The 17,351-nt window shown below is 40.7% G+C and overlaps 1 protein-coding gene across 37 annotated transcripts in view; it reads right to left on the bottom strand.

Moving 5' to 3' along the window:
* celf5a (cugbp, Elav-like family member 5a) overlaps positions 1-17,351 on the bottom strand; it is a 192,045-nt gene that overhangs the window by 160,592 nt on the left and 14,102 nt on the right. The window lies entirely within an intron of this gene.

The raw sequence follows: 17,351 nt of genomic DNA, 5'->3' as shown, positions 1-17,351 counted from the left end.
CGCCGCCTCTCATCATCACCCCATTTTCCCCACCTGTACTTCCTTTGTACTCGGCCTCATTTCTCTGTCTTTTCGTACAGTGATTGTCTCTTTCTTTCACTCCTCAGCGCTTCTCTTAGCCCCACTCCCCCTCGCTCCGCCTCCACCCATTTACCGTCTGCACTCATTTTCATTCGCTCCTGTTCATCCTCGTTTTTGCTCTCTTCGTGTCACACCACCTCCATTTCATTTCTTTTCTTTCCATCTTTCCCCAGCCTCTCTCACACCTCTTTCAGCATGTGGAGATAGGAATCACACAATGCCATGGGAGAAGGGGAGGCGTGGAGCCATTTCTACATAGTATTCACACATTCCACAGAGAGGAAATGGCTAGGGGCAAAAATATCCAGCTATATTTTACACAGACACTTAAATGTCAAGTTTTATAACCAGCTTCACAATTTGCATTCTAAAATTAAAGGCAGCAGACAAACAATCCAAATGCATGGCAAAGAAAAGTTGAACCTTCATTTCTTCCAATTGGTGCAGTCTGCTAAAAGAAGCCACTTGTGTGTCTACATGTGAACATGGCACAGTGCCTAGACATCTCATAAGGATGTGAGGAGCAGTAGCAGCGGGCAGAGGAGGGGAAGGGGAGAGAATTGGTAATGCACTCCCCCAGCACAGAGCGTGCAGCATGGAGGAGCCAGATAAGACAGCCTGGCCCTGCTCTGACTGCTGGAGTAAAGCCGCTCCTCTATGCCGCGCTCTATCCATCTATAGCCCAGTGATGCCTCTATTACAATGGCTGCCCCACAGCTACGTGGGCCCACGCCAGCTGCACCCGATTATAATTAGAGGAACCATGAAGTGCCCTGGACACTGGCAATTGATCTGACTGACAGCCCAATATTTCCACAAGGGAAATAAACCTTGGTTTGCCACTGAGGCAACAGCAGCAGAGGGGGCAGGGAGGCTGTGGGCGTTAGCAACGAGTAAAAAGTGAAATTGGAAACATTTCTAGACTGAGCTCTTTGTGTTGTACTTTGAGTGCAGGTTTCTATCAGGACTGGAGGCTGCAGGACGTGTGTGGGTGGACGCTCACCGGTGACTTTTCCCACTTTATATTCAAGTAGCCCAGGCCGCTGCCTCAAGCTGCAAAAGTCTTCAAGTAGTGAGTTTCTCCTGCTCTTAATAAGGTCTGACCATAACAAGCTTGTTCCAGCAGATGTGTATAAGAAGCAACAGTAGCGTAACATCTGAAAAGCAGAACATTCCTTAACATTGTTAGATCTTCTCTATCTCCAAAAACACTTATGCAACGTAGTGACAGCCTGTATGCTAAGGCTGAGTGCTGTTTTGAGTAAATCAAGTTAGACTAACAAATGCATGAGTTTGAGTCAACATTATGAGGTTGTACCGAAGTTTCAGTCTGTTGTTTCCTCCAAGGCTCCAAGGAGGATTGCAGCCTGGCAGTCTGACTACATTTCCCACATGTCTGCAGGAGGTCACATGACCAGAGAAACCAACCCAAAACAAGTGGCTTTTGAGTCAATTTACTGCATTTCATCTACAATTCTGTGTAAATCCTGTATCACATATATTCTAATGAAATACACCAAAAATATATATTTCATTGTCATAAGATGTGTTGTTTTTTTATGTAGATAGGTCAAATTATATTATAGTTTTTGTCTGTTTGTTGGTTAGGTTTTTTTTGGTGATGAGGACATAAAGACACAGAGGGGAGACTAACTAGATTTTTCTCTGTGCCATGCAGCAGCCTGTAGGTAACTGGGTGCTTTTTAGTTCCAAAATTTCAGTTTTAAATTATTCAAATCTCATTTTCAAATATTTATGACTATGATATTAGACTATTGGGGCTGCTTTAGAGCAAGTCTGAATGAAACTTACTTTCTTCAGTCATTGCCAGAGGTGAGCAGTATCAGTAAAAAAAATTTCACGGAGTAGTTTTCAGGCACAATACTTTTACTCTAACTTAACTCATTTATTTTACAGCATAACAGTACTCTTCCTAATGTGAGTTATTTTGCTTAATTCATGACAGCTTTATGTTAAATATTAAATGATTTTAACATTTAAGTTTCTTGCATCATTCCTTCAGATATTATTGTGTTTTCTCTTTTTGTGATATATTCTTTGAAAATATCAGATATTGTGACATAAACTTCAAATTACATTCAGTCTTACAACAACTCTTACCTGATACATTTCTGGGTCTCTACTTTGTACTTCTACTTGAAATAACTGTACTCTTCCCTAAGTACAAAAGCATCCTGCCATTGCACCCCTCACTGTCTTATTAACCATGTCTGGTGTTGTTTCTGCTGCTGCGGCTGTTTCAAGGAGAATTCAAAGCAGGCATCTGGAGGGGGCTTCATGTGTCATGTGCTGGGGTGACAGTAATGCACTATTTCTTTTCATCTCCAAGCAATGCCTGCATTATCAGTGTCTAAGATGTATGGCAAGACAATATTAATGGTGTCTTTTGGCGGTGTGAAATGAAAGAGGCCTCAGCAAAAACAAACAATCTGCTCTTTCTTCTCAAGGCGACTGAGCAGGTATATCAAAGGGAGTAAAAAATGACCACATGAGTGCTGTTTGTCTCTGCTGGGTCAGGAGAGAGATGGCATCCTCCACAGCACTGCACTGCCTCACATTAGAGGAGCTACACAGGCTAGGTCTGAAGAACAAAATGGCCAAGCTTAGTGCACACGACAGTCTTATTGACTGCTATTAAGGTAAGAATACCAGAGCATGCCTATACTGCAGTGCTGCTTTGGTTTGTCAGAAGTTTTTAAAAGGGGGGAAAGCTGAGGAAACTCTGGGCCAGAATTAAAACATAAACCTAGTGAGATGGGGTAAAAATCATGAATATAATTGTAAAAATAAATTGTTATCTTGTTCAGTTTCAATAATCCAATGAGAGCATTCTATCCATTTTTCTGTCTGTTCTACTTATGCAGATGTAGGTCTTAATGAGACGCTGTTAAAATTATGCACAGGCTGTCTGATGGAGAATAGGTTAGGAAAGTGCATTAATAAATTAGCCTGTGTGTCTGGACTCATTCTTGTCAGGAGGCATTGCTGCTGCCTCACTGCTGTTCTTTCACTTGGGTAAGAGCTCTAAACAGGAAGGTGGAGGAGATAAAAAGCTTTTTACTTCCATCATTTTAATAATCTCGCTTTATTGAAAAACTAAAGCCGTTTTCATCTTTTTATCAGCTTGGTAATATATGCTGTACACTTCCACAGCTGTGGAAGCGAGAGCTTATTGAAAACACACAGACAGGAGCTGGCCGAGCAGGGCTCAGGCCTCTCTGCTCTTCTCCCCAGAGCCAGAATTTCAACCCAACACAATGAACATTCCTATTTTTACCACATTCACAGAGCTTTCTAAGTGTTGACTTACAGATTTAACACATTACTGCCAGTTGATTAAGTTAGCCACTGATGCTAAGTGCACATATGTTTGCTAACTATATTTAGCATGATAAAAGCAGCATAATTTCTCCAGAACCTTAGCCTATGTGCTGCCCATTGACACATGTCCTGATATTAGGCTAGAGCAGGACTAATAGAAAGAGCCCTGTCTGGCTTTAGACTGACTGTTTGTAGGCTACGTCATGGCTCGGGGGGAGCCTGCGGCGCTCTAGCACCCACGGTCCCAGGAGTGCCACCACCACTGAGTGAAAAGAAAAATGGCTCCAAGACACCGAGATGGAAATGCAGAAAAATAACAGAAAGAGGAGTTTAGAAAGTCACAGAGACCAGAATAATATGAAGAAATGAGTTGACAATAAATGGTTGCATTATTTACACCTGTCCTTAAACTGTTTGTTAACATGCTGTGTATAGAGTTTTCTATTTACATCACAATATGCAATATGTACATTCACATCAAAGCAGAAGCAAATACAAAATAATATTGAGAGGTACCTGGAAATGGGGAAAAGAAGAAACAAAGCATTTCAGCAAGGCCCATGTGGGACCAGGTAATGTGAGGAGTTTGCTGTATGACATAAGACATAAATCAAAGGTGCATTTTGTTTTTTTACAAAGGCTGGGCTAAAATTACAGGTCAGAAAAGCAATTACTGTTCCTGAGGTTGTCAACGCAAAGAAGAAATGTGTTTGAGACAAAAGACGAAAAGCTCACAACGAGATGAGTGTCATAACATGGTGCAGCTGTACCCAGAGGTGTAAGAATTGTTTTGCCTTGCAAAAAATATTTTCTATAATGTGCATTTTTGTACAGGAAATATGAGGTGCAAGCAGCACAAACATTTCATTCAGGTCACAAGCAGTGAAATGCCATTCCCACTGGTCCTAGAGTCTTTTAATTCTAGCAAAAGACATCACCGAGAAGGGGCCATATTTCAGCACCACGGACAGCGCTGGAGGCACAGCAGCACTGTTAAAATACTGTCTCTGATCTATACTGCAAAAATCTTTACATGTTTTAACACAACTGAGAGATGAATATGGGCAAAACGTATAGATGATATAACATGCATTTTTACTACCATCTGCACACTGTGTGATTAACCTGCTCAGAGGCAATACACACTACCAAACAAGAAAACAAACAAATTAAAATAGCAGGCTACCAAAGAATATAGCGCTGATTTTGAAAGGCAACACAGCAGTTAAAACCTCCATCTGTTGAAATGCGTTCCCGTGGTGCTCCTATAACTGTGAACACCCACACGCTGCAAACTCTGCCAGGAGAACAAAGACAAACATTTCAGAAGCGTGCACCTCTCGCACTGGCGCGCACTGAGAAGAAAAGCTTTTCCCCAATGCTAAATATATGGGCCTGACGTGGGAGCATGTGGGCTGCTGAACACTCAAGATGCACTACTTTGCTTTTACTCAACTCTGCAATATTAACACTGCCATAGCTCTAATCACATCTTTGAGTCAACAGCTCATAGCTTTGTTTAGCTGTTTAGTTGGTATATTTACGTAATGGTATTTTTGAATGTTGAGCCTAATTTGTGATTCAAAACAACAAAAATGTTCCACCACACCCACTGTACATTCTGTATTCCCTGTATGTCGCTGTTACTATCTATAAACATTCACAAAGATAGGAGTCCTATAAAATTATGGCCCGCAATCCATTCATATTTATAGTCTACATCAAAGGAAAGCAGCAATGGATTAGAGCCCATTTTGGCTCAAGGGAGGGAAGCCATTTCCGAAAATTTTCGCAAGAGAATAGAGCTACCTTCTTCCCCCAGCCTATGCTGCTCCTACAGTCAGATTTAACATGGCATGCTATTTGAGGCTATAGTTACTACTTACTCTGACCTAGTGCTTTTTAATTAGATAGCCAGAGGGCCTCAAGGTTAAACCCACAGTAATGCTTTCATTTTTCAGAATACACAAACAGATGCTAATGAAACAAAACTGCAGGTTTTTATCCCACAGTATCAAGAAACATAAATAATATATTTGATGCTTCCTTCTTCGCATGTACATTTTTACCTCAGAGGTTCTTCAACATTTGTCTTGTAGCATTAGTAGGCATATAGGACTGACCTGCTGTATTAAGATGAGGATTTGCACTAGAACTCCTAGATCTATGGTTGGATGAGTTCTGAGTATTTTTAATATTTTGGCCAATTGTTAGATCTGTTTTACAACTCTAAAGAGTGCATGAGTGCACAGTGGAAATGTGAGTCTATGAAAAGTGTCCCACCAAACACAGGGACATCTTAGGTGGTATGTAGATAGTGTTAATAGAAACTTAGCCCAGCTGTGTCCCTGTGGGCCTTTCTGCAGTCCTTTTCATTCAGAGTACAGAGATAGGCCATCTTCAAAGCCCTTATTGCCTCTTTGTATCGACCAAGCTTCCCTCCAGCTCTAGCGGTCTCCTATTAGAAAGGATTTGTCTTACAAGCTTTGTGTGCTGCCACTCACACCAAAATCACAGGAAATGAAAACATGTCATTTTCTTATTGCTTTAGTATATGTAACTAAATTACAAGTTGTGCAGAGGCTGCATTTGGTGCATACCATTATGTTCTTTGATGTGGTATTAACAAAATACAAACACCACTGCTTTTGAATGGCCTGTTTCTTGGGTTACCAAACACCCTTCACTTCACTAGACCCAGACAATAGGACTAGATTTATAGCCCATTGATCTGTGCTTTGATAGGGCATGGCCTGACATTCTTTGATATTTGTAATTTCTTATTTTCTTCTATCTAGTGATCCTCAGATAACCTTCCATGGTTTCTGCCTCCTTTGTGCCATTTGTGCAAGCTGCAGTGAGGCCACTATCGCAAATCCTCAAGAATGTGGGCGGGCTGCAAACATGGTGATGGTGACGGAGGATAGAAAAAAACGCTTGAAATTGTTTTATTTAGAGAACTTCAATGGACAGGATGAAAGTACCTCGTTAAAACTACAACTGCAAACAGTACACCAGCCTCTCAGTACTACTTTGATCACCTACATGTAGCCTTTGCCTCCATCACTTGCTAGTTCACCCAAGGACCTATATAGAAAAATCAGAGTCTTTTTTCCCCCTTTTTGTAGCACATCAACAAAAGGAGATAATATCTGTTGTGCACCCCCACTGGCTATTACTTAATTCATGAAACTCATGACATGACTCAGAAGTGTAGGTGTAGATAGATTTAGAATGAAGGTGGAGAGACAGACACAAAAAGTTGTTGAACATGACATTAAATGCTTACATGATCTGTCTTCACCCAGCCTGACACTGGAGTGGAGTCTTTCAGGAATATATTAACAACACTGCAGTAAAAAGCAGCCCCACAGGGAAGTGGTGCAAGCTGAACCCATCAAATTAATCTCAGATAAATTTGCAAGTCATCATCATAATTCAAAATGTTTTAGAGACTGAATAAAAGATCAAAGAATCGAGGAACTAGTGAGATGACAAAGATGCATGACAAAAAAAGATGAGAGGCAGAAAAGTGGGAAAAAGAGAGAGTAAAGCAGACACATTTTGATGGACAAAGGGGAGGCATTATAAGAGCAGATAGGCAGACAGATGCATAGAAGCTGGCAGCTGAGAAAAGTCTGGAGAGCGGGCAGTCAAACTCAATGTTCTGAGCCACTGTCATGCAGATTGATAGATTCATAAATAATGAATTAATAGGTTAAATCAGCCCTGTAAATAAATGTGTTGTCTTATCTCTGACCAACAGCCAAATGAGCCATCACTAATGTCTTGACACATTTTTCTGCATGTATGTCAGGCTTCGGGCATTAAAAATCACTTACCTGCCCCCTATTATGGATGATGACAGGTTTCATGCAAGCTTAAAGAGTACGCTTAAATACATATGAGATCTGTCAAGACAGACTAAAACTAAACCAATAGAAAAGAAGCTTATTGGTGTAGGTTGACTCACTGCATTATGTCAGTATGTGACTGGCTCTTCTAAGACTTGCTGCAGACCATAATAACAATGGAGCAAATTGGCCTTCATACACTTATTGTGATGACCATGTTTTGTGCTTGAAAATACCTGTGTGAGTGAAAGGCTTCTTACCCATTTGAATTTCTCTTCCTTTTCCAGGTGTTTAATATGAAAATCTAAGTCTAGAATGCTCCAAAATGTCAACCTAATGATTGCCTCTGGGAGGCCCACAGACTTCATCTTCAGGCTCAAAGAAGGTGCACATCTGTGCTCTGCTCTTGATTCAAACAGGTTAAAGCCTGTTCTGTCCATGCTGCAGCCCTAACTCTCAATTCATTTTGTATCTCCCCAACCCACTGACTTGAAAATCAATCTTTTTACTCTACATTTTGTCTGTGTTTTTAACTTCACTCTTTTCTACGCTCTTCCTCCTCACTACATATGCATTCAGTTTTGAACTCATCATAGATTCACATCGCACAGACTGGCCAAGAGCAGACAAAAGATGCACACTGGCAAATCAGCAGAGTCTCTAAACACCTTGGTCCCAAACATAGAGCATGTAGAGAGTGTCACATCTGTGCAGGAGCACACAGCCACACAAACGTCTCTAAGCACTGTCCCTCACAGTGAGACAAACATGGCATGTTCACGCTCCTCTGTCACAGCCCTCTGCACCACAGTGTTAGTGTGGAGGGAGGGGACACATTTTGTGTTGCACCTGAATGTGAGCTTGCTGCCTGGAAGACATTTGGTATACTGTTTTACTCTAAATTATTAAACGCTACCTCTTATTGCACTGAAATAGTTTAGAGGCCACAGCTGTTGGCATACAGCTGTATAATTTATACACCTCGCTATTTTGAGTGTGGTTATTTTTGATGTGAAAAGCTTTATAATGATGGACAAACCAGAGGTTCTCTCCCATGCAGAGGATGATGTGGTTGGTGCTAGCTCAGCTCCTGTAGTGTGCAGGGGTAAACAGGCTGAAGCCTTCAGTACAGGCACAGATCGCCCTGACACTGGCTCCCACAGAGGCCCTGCTGACAGCCCTCCTCTGCAATGCAAATCCCCACTTCCACATGAGCAGGCCCATCACAAGCTCTCCCTGTACACTTGTCTTCATGTCATTACCCTGGGGAGGGCCTCACACTGTCCCTCTCCTCCAGCCTGGGCCTCATGCTGGCACCTACCTCTCAAAAACAGAGTGAGAGAGAGAGAGAGAGAGAGAAGGGAAGGGGCTTTCAAACCAAGGCCAGTCTGCCTGGTGCGTTGGCAGCCGTGATGGAGGGCTGCCATGGGCTGTTTTCACTGGTGCCTCCTGTCACTCACACTCCTCTCCTTGCCCTGCAGCCATGTGCACTGTATGTCATTAGGGCTGCTTTTTGCTGACAAATGCTGTCTGTCATGCTGTGCAGCCCCCTACTCTCTCTGGACATTACACCAAAGTGTGGCTGAATCTGCCTTACAAATTAGCTCCCTCTGGCTCCAACACAACTGTGCCATTTCAGATGGCCACAGGCACAGCACACAAACTAGGTCGTTTTAACTCTCAAGGTATGACTTGCATGACCTGCTGACCACTTTTATTTTCATCCCATTTTACTATTCTGTCACTTCCTCACAAGTTCTACAGACCTCCCCCTACGGCTTGGTGTCCCAAGGCACAAATAACTGGCTTCTTTCAAATATTTATGATTTATCTACTTGTTTGTATTCACTGACACATTGTGTGCTACAGTTAAAGGGACGGGAAAAAAGAAAACAGTATAATTGTAAGAGAAGTTTCAACCCACTTCCATGGCTCCATGTCCACACAAGCACAGCTCTTATAACCCAGATCTTTGTAATGTGACCATTACCAGAAATGGGTTACACTAAAAATATTTTTTAAAATTCAAATTGAGTTTTGGTAACCTAAAATGAAACTACACTTATGCAGTGCAGCTAAATTAGGGGATTTAGAAACACTTTAATACCAATCATTTTCCACAAATGTCTTTGAAGAGTAAACAACATGCACACTGTTAGTATTTCAAAACAAAGGCTGTAGTAGTTTAGGTCACTAAGTGGGGTACTGGACATTCAACAGAACTGGATACTAACTGCCCCACATAAGTGTTTGAACAATGAAATGCAACTATAGAGGCAGCAGCATCATATTCTATGGAGAAGGTAATTTAGTATCTTCTGAAAAAGCACAGAGGCCTATCCCATGGGAGAGAAAGCTTTCCTAAATATGTGGCTAATGCTGTGTGTGGGAACAGTGGTGAGGTTAAGGGGCTAATAATACAAAGTATGTGTTTGTGAGTCTCACACTCCTCCTCTGAGACTGCCTTATACCACAGTGGAGCACCTCACACCTGTAAGGATCCATGCAAGATATATGAATAATACAAATACTTGGGTTGTACATTGGGTGATTGTGTAACCCAGTGTGAGAACAAACCATCACGGTAAAGATGTCTTATATTTATGATGATCTAAGGGTTTTCAGCAGCTGCTTGCTCTTACTGGCCCTGTACAAAAACATATGGATCAGTTATTTTTACTACAGAAAAGTCAGTAAAAATAATAAACATACCAGTAACCCTTTAAATACTAGTAGTCAAAAATGTCACAAGACTAGCTGAGTCTACTGTCAACGTTAACAGAAGCACAAAGATACACAGTCAAGCCTAAAGCCTCATCTGGGTATGTCACCTCTCTGCAACAAAGCCTCTGAAGCCTTCAAGCACTGGTCGACTCCACGAGGGCCCAACTCACTGCTGCTGCTGCCCATAGCTGCCCACACAGAGCATCCAATCACACAGTGCACTCACATAACTCCAACCTTCATAACGTGAATTATTCAGCCTCTGCCGCTGCAAGGCTAGAGGATGAATAGGCTGAACTGGGGCTGCTAAACAGGGGGATAACATGCTTCTAAAAGTAGTTGTAGGTCTGTGTAATGTTTGTGTATGAGCATATAGGCTATACAGTCAGGAACAAGCCCATTGTTATAGCACAAGGTCGACCCTCCACTGCCATGCACACTCCACAAATCCTGTTACTATAAGATGAGCTCATACACACAGCACTCCCATAAACAAAGTATGTCTATGGCAACACGGCCGGATAAGTGCAAAGGTCAAAGTGCATAGTGTAAAAGGGAGAGTGAAAGAGACTAGGCTGCAGGAAGAAGGAGAGAGGAGGCACTGAGAGGGAGGGGATGTACTTAGAGTGTTGACATTGCAGTAGCCCACATGTGTGAGCTGAGGCATAATCTTCTCCCTGTTCTCGTTGGCTTTTTAATGCGCCTGCTATTTCCATAAACCTGCCTCCTGAATCACTGCCAGCCTCACACTCCCCACAGGTCACACTGGCTAATACTGGGAGTAAATGCATGCAGCAAACACATTTTCAACCAAGGCCTCTCCAAGACAATCAGGGCTGTACACAAGGCTACCTTGACAAAAGGACGGAGGGGGGAAGCAGGGTGGGGGTCTGTTTTTCTTGCTACAGCAGATAGGCGTGCTGCAGTGACGATTATTATTTCTGGATTGGCTGGAGCTGAAGAGTGCCAGTGAGAGGACGGAGTTTAGAGGACTTAAGGGAGTGGGTGGGTACAGGGAGGATGGAGGATTTTAGGATGACTGAGCTGGGTTTAGTTGTTGCAGAGAGTAAAAAGTGTACTTTCCTGAAATAGTGTAGCATGATATACACTATACAGTAGGGATGTAACAGTAACCAAAATATCGTGATATTGTATTGTCAAAGTTCTCACAATAATATCGTGGCCCATCACAATATATCGAATTACAGGTTTCTTTGCTTAAATTATGGTGTAGTTAAAAAAAGACAGAGAACTACATAGACCATGATCCTTTGCTCCATTTCAGTGTAGACTATATGAAGAAATAACAGTTCTAAGCACTGTCAAGGCATTTTAAGAGGAAAAAGTAACATATTAATAGTTTTGTTAGCTTTCACAATATATCGCAATAAATATTGTGAGGTTCATACCGTGACAATATTGTATTGTGAGACTTGGATATCATTACACCCCTACTATACAGTGTGCTTTGATTTGAGAGTAAGGGTATATTCACACTAGCATACATACATCAAAATTCTTAATAATGTGTATCTAAATATGCACTCACGAGTAAATCAGGATTTGAACAATCCAAACCAAGGTAAAACCAGAACCAGCCCAGGACAAGTATGAATGCTTTCTAACTGAGCAATTTCCCAGCTACTGAAAATTATGAATATGAATCTATAATTATACTTGGAAGCTGATGTCATCAACATTCCCAGTGTATGTGAAGCTAACAAATTAAATTACAATAAAATAAAATTACAGTCACAATACAGCCCCTGACAAAAGTCTTGTCGCTTATCCATTTTGTAGAAACAAAAGCTTATAACCTGACTTTAAATTAATCGATTGGTTTTAGAAATGTCTCATATGAAAGCTAAAATCCTCCCAAATTATGCTCAATAAACTAAAATAAATTTGCTTCACTGAAGAAAGATTGATCATTTAATGAACACAGAAAGGTCAGATTTTGGCAAGACAAAAGTCTTGTCACCTTGTCATATGATGCACCCAATCCTAGGTTACAGCCTCACCTGTGGTCAGTTACTGATCAATCAATTAGTGGGTGTGTATAAAAAGAACCCCAGCACACCAGACCTTCACATCAACTGCAACTTGACCTCTGACAACATGCCTAAGATCCACCCTGAGACCAAAGCGTTAATTATCAAGAGGCTGAAGACCAGATCCACTGCTGAGGTGGCTGACACCTTCAATGTGTCTCAGCGTCAAGTATAAAGAATAAGAAAAAGATCTGAAATGACTGGAGATGTTTTTGACAAGCCCAGGTCCAGCAGACCCCACAAGACAACTGCTCGGGAGGACCACTTGTCGATTCGAAAATCCAAGGCCAGCCCCTTTTCCACTGCAGCAGAGCTCCACCAGGCCTGGTCACCTCAAGTCCCTGTGTCAACCTGAAGTTTGTAGAATTCTGTCTCGAAATGGCCTCCATGGTCGAATCAGTGCACAGAAACCAGCACTAAACAAAAGGCAATTAAAAAAACGTATGGCATTTGCCAAGGCCCACAGCCTGCTAAAAGGATGGACACTGGAAAAGTGGCAGAAGGTGGATTTCTCAGATGAATCCTCAGTTGAATTACAGCTGCCACAAATATTGCAGGAGACCTACTGGAGCCCGCATGGATCCAAGATTCACCCAGAAAACAGTTAAGATTGGTGGCGGAAAAATCATGGTCTGGGGTTACATCCAGTATGGGAGTGTGCGAGACATTTGCAGGGTGGAAGGCAATAGCCTAAATAAAATATCAAGAAGTACTAGCTACCTCTTACATTCCCAAAAATAAAAGGGGTCAAATTTTGCAGCAAGATGGTGCTCCATCACATACTTCTATCTCTACATCAAAGTTTGTCAAGGTGAAGAAGATCAAGGTGCTCCAGGACTGGCCAGCCCAGTCACCAGACATGAACATCATTGAGCATGTCTGGGGTAGAATGAAAGAGGAAGGATGGAAGGCAAAACCAAAGAATCTTGATGAACTCTGGGAGGCATGTAAGACGCTTTCTCTGCTATTCCTGATGACTTCATCAACAAATTGTATGAATCATTGTCGAACCGCATGGATGCAGTCCTTCAAGCTCATGGAAGTCATACAAGATATTAAATATGGATCTCACAGCACCACTACTTAATTCACTGACGTTATGCAACATATTTTTGTATTTGAAGTAAATTATTTGTTCAATTTTCTGTAGGCGACAAAACTTTTGTCTTGCCAAAATCTGACCTTTCTGTGTTCATTAAATGATCAATCTTTTTTCAGTGAAGCAAATTTATTTTAGTATATTGAGCATAATTTGAGAGGGTTTTAGCTTTCATATGAGACATTTCTAAAACCATTCGATTAATTTAAAGTCAAGTTATAAGCTTTTGTTTCTACAAAATGGATAAGCGACAAGACTTTTGTCAGGGACTGTAGTTGGCATTTGCAAATAGTTTTTTTTGTTTGTTTGTTTGTTTTTTTGTTTTTTTCAGGTGGTCACTTTCACCATTTTTGTTGAAAATCAAACACCTTAACAGGACCATGAACTATTGATTACAGGCTCTTGAAAATGTGTTGTTTAAATCCTTTTTTTTTTCCCTTGAGTTTCAATCTTTGTGAGAGTGTTTGCTAATGTGTGCATTGTGTTACCATGGTAACTCCTACATGTATGTCTAATGGTAGAATATTTACAACACCCCCAGCAGGATGTCACTGCAAAGCATGAATATTCTAAAACCCCTGAATCAAAACAGTGACCTTTGTATTTGTTCTACACATTTACTATATTGTTAAACATACAGCATGGCCAGGACATATATTAGATCTGTCACATTCTGCTTTACATTTTCAAACTCAACTTTCCATCCATTGCAGTGAATAACAGAGTGTAGTCACACACACAAATGCACACGGTTACAAAGCCAGGTAACACACACCTCTAGTAAACTGTCAGAGCGCATGTGTTTTTTTTCTGCCAAACCCATGTCAGCCATTTGTGTCCCTGAGGTTCCCATCAGACTTCACAGCAGGAATCACACTGTATATTCCAGTCCAGTACACTTCCATTAGGTCGTAGTGTTCCTCTTAGTAACTAACGGGGGACACGGATAATAACCAAGAACACTGGCTTATCCTCTCAGCCATGACACAGGCCTACTGTATGTGAAACCTACAGTAATGATAATGTTTACGCATACAATATGGTGATTGGAGAACGAAAAACATAATAAATAACAGCATGTAGGCCTACTGCCATCTCACAGTTATGAGTGCAGCAACTGTGGGCCAGAAGCACAATACTTTCTGGACAATGGATGGACAGTAGTAAAGCATTGGTAAATTTGAATAGTATTCAAAAGTTTCAAGTTTATAGGCGCCTCCCTAAGCTTTTTTCACCATTCAAAACATATACCATTTTCTTTACTAAATGTTCATTGCCATGACAACAGTGCACATTTTTCAGCACTCCAAACCCATGGATGGCAACGTTTTGTAAGTTTATTAGATTTTTCTTTTTGAAAACTCAGCCCCTCACAAAGTGTAGCACAGTACATTTAGCTATGTAATGCAAGGATATAACAGGGTTAGGATGGTCATTTTAATTAAATATATCACTTTTAAATCAATATTAACAAAATAATATGTCTAGTGACAAGTACATTTGTTAAAGAGTTAGACCCCACTCAAAGAACATAGAAAAAATACTCCCTCTTACTACAATAAATGCATGACTGGACACTCCTGGACTTGTATACATAATATGGAGCTTTAAATGTGGTCTAACTGGTCAAAGGCCCTTGCAAGTGATCGATGCAGGTGTGAATTATTCAACACATCAATAAGTTTGGAGTTAATGTTTCATAAGGTATCGATAAAAATATTTGAAATCTACAGTAATAGGGCCAGAGCCGCCGGCAAACGGAATATCAAGTAGAATAGAGCAAACAAACAACTGGCAGATTTACTTACCATCAAGCAGAGGGGAAAGAGCTCACATCACAAAAACAACTAAACTAGACAAAGAAGAGACAACAGCTACAATATATGAACCAAAACCATTATGTTTTTATGAATGATTTAAAATTCTATCATTTGATTGCATTTTCTCTTCAAATCGTAATGTGAAGAACAATAGCACAGTCCCATCTGTGAAGCCTGACACCCATCACTGTCGACCTGTTACATCTTTATGACATGCTCTGTCTCCGGAAAGCTGTGGACGGACACAGCACAGAAGGGTGTGAGGTGGCTGGGGAGAGGGAAGTCAGCATGGGGTAGCCACAATAGACAAAGGTACTGAAATACTCACCGGTGGTTCATGACAAGTCTTAAAATCACTCACAGTTGGAAATGATTGATTGACAAAGGTTTATAACTTCTATAATTAAGTAGCCAATAAAAGCGAATGGCTACATTTCATGCTACTTATAGTGTTTAATGCTTGTTCATGTGGATAAGTATAGGCACCAGATGGTTTGACAGTTTGACCATACAGCACTATACTTGTTAGCATCTATGCCTGTCCCCTCTTGGCCCTAATTTAAACATGAAGTCTAGTCTCCAGGGAAGGTTAAAGTCCCCGACCGCCTGGTGAGTGAAAGAAGAGGATATTTTTAATGAATGTGAGATCTGAGAGACTGTGACAACAAAATACTCTAACATACTCTGTTTTAGTGAACACTCATGAACACATCCTCTGGCATTCTACATAGGGACTTTTAATCTCACCGTCTTCTATTATTCAAATGCCAAGGAAAATAGAGGAATAAGCCCTGCGGCTCCGAGTTTGGTTAATTTGCAGGATAAACAAAACTTCCTTTTTTCACAGCGAATGAAAAAGTGTTGTAGTTTGTTTTCATTGTATTAATATTTATTTGAAGCTCAACTGTTTTTTGTGTGGCATGATGGATCTAAGTAGGGCTGCACAGATCCAGCTTTTTCTGTTCTGATACCAATGTCAGTACTTTGGATTTGAGTATCTGTCGATACCCAATATGCACCGATACTAGGGCACTACTGACTGAAAATATGATTTATTTCAATCTCTGCCTTACAGCATAAGGTAAAAAATCATGCATTGTGTTTACATTTAGTACATGAATCTTCTTTTTTGTATCTAGGCATATCAATGGGTTTCAAGTTCTTGCTTATAGGAAACATTTTGATAATTTGATTTAAACAACATTTTGGTTCAAATTGTTTTCTGAGATGGAATCTCAGGATTGAGACTGTGTCTGCTCTTTAAGAGCATTAACCAGTAAGATTTATTGTCTCATGTTCATCAAACCTCATTTGTTTAGGATAACATCCTACTTTTTTATGTTAACAATAGTTTTAAGCTTTTCTGTTGCTCTTATGATATGGTCAACTGACAGTAAACCTCTAAATGTTGTATCATTTAGTCAAAGAGATCACTATCCATTCAAAGAAATAAATAAACATTTCAAATGTGGAATTACATTTTTTAACCTAAAAAAATATTTTACAGAATTTCCAAGGACCATGTGAACGCAACATTAAAAATGTATATTCTAAATACACCATGGCAAATAGTGCCTTACATATAGTATGATTTATTTGATCATACTGCCCTTCCCAGTAATGATGTTCATTTTGTCTTCTTATATACTTTAACTTCTTAGGTTCTTTTTAAAGACAATGCAGTAAAGTGTGTTTACCTTGTTGACATGTTTCGGCTGCTAGCTGCAAGCCATCTTCAGAACTGTCACCGGTGTTGGTGGTGACGTGTCGTATATCAGCTGTTGTTACTTCCTGTAGGCGTGGTCAGCCTGATGGACCTGGCAGGTCGCTCAGACTGACCACGCCTCCCGTCACCCGGTGTTCTCTGGAGGAGGGTGTCCCAGGTGTGTGACAGGAGGAACGCGCCGTCATCACGGTTAATGCTGTCCGTGCCTCGTTTCCTGATTTCAATGGCCTCCTTGATCCAGCGTTTGAACTTGTTGTTTTCCGATCCGATGACCCAAGCCCCGTCCCAATCCATAATGTGGTTGTTCCTTTTACAGTGGTCTGAGATGGCTTGCAGCTAGCAGCCAAAACATGTCAACAAGGTAAATACACTTTACTGCATTGTCTTTAAAAAGAACCTAAGAAGTTAATGTCTACAAGGTAAATACATCTCCTACTGTATTGTCTTTAAAAAAGAGCCCAAGAAGTTAATGTACAACAGAAGACAAAATTAACATTTTTGAAAATGTAGCACAGAAGTTACACAAAAGCAAAAGTGATGCTAAACTTACTTGATTGCCTGTGTACTGGTTCAAACTGGCATTCATTTGTGTTCATTGTATGATACAGTGCACAACAGACACATAGAAAAGTTCAAATTGGGCTTTCAAACAGC

This window comes from Boleophthalmus pectinirostris, unplaced genomic scaffold (genome assembly GCF_026225935.1).
Source record: "Boleophthalmus pectinirostris isolate CB_2022bp ecotype Guang Dong unplaced genomic scaffold, ASM2622593v1 HiC_scaffold_7, whole genome shotgun sequence".
Classification (NCBI taxonomy): Eukaryota; Metazoa; Chordata; class Actinopteri; order Gobiiformes; family Gobiidae; genus Boleophthalmus; species Boleophthalmus pectinirostris.
The sequence above is the reverse complement of the archived record's forward strand: the minus strand, read 5'-3'. Positions and strand labels throughout refer to the sequence as shown.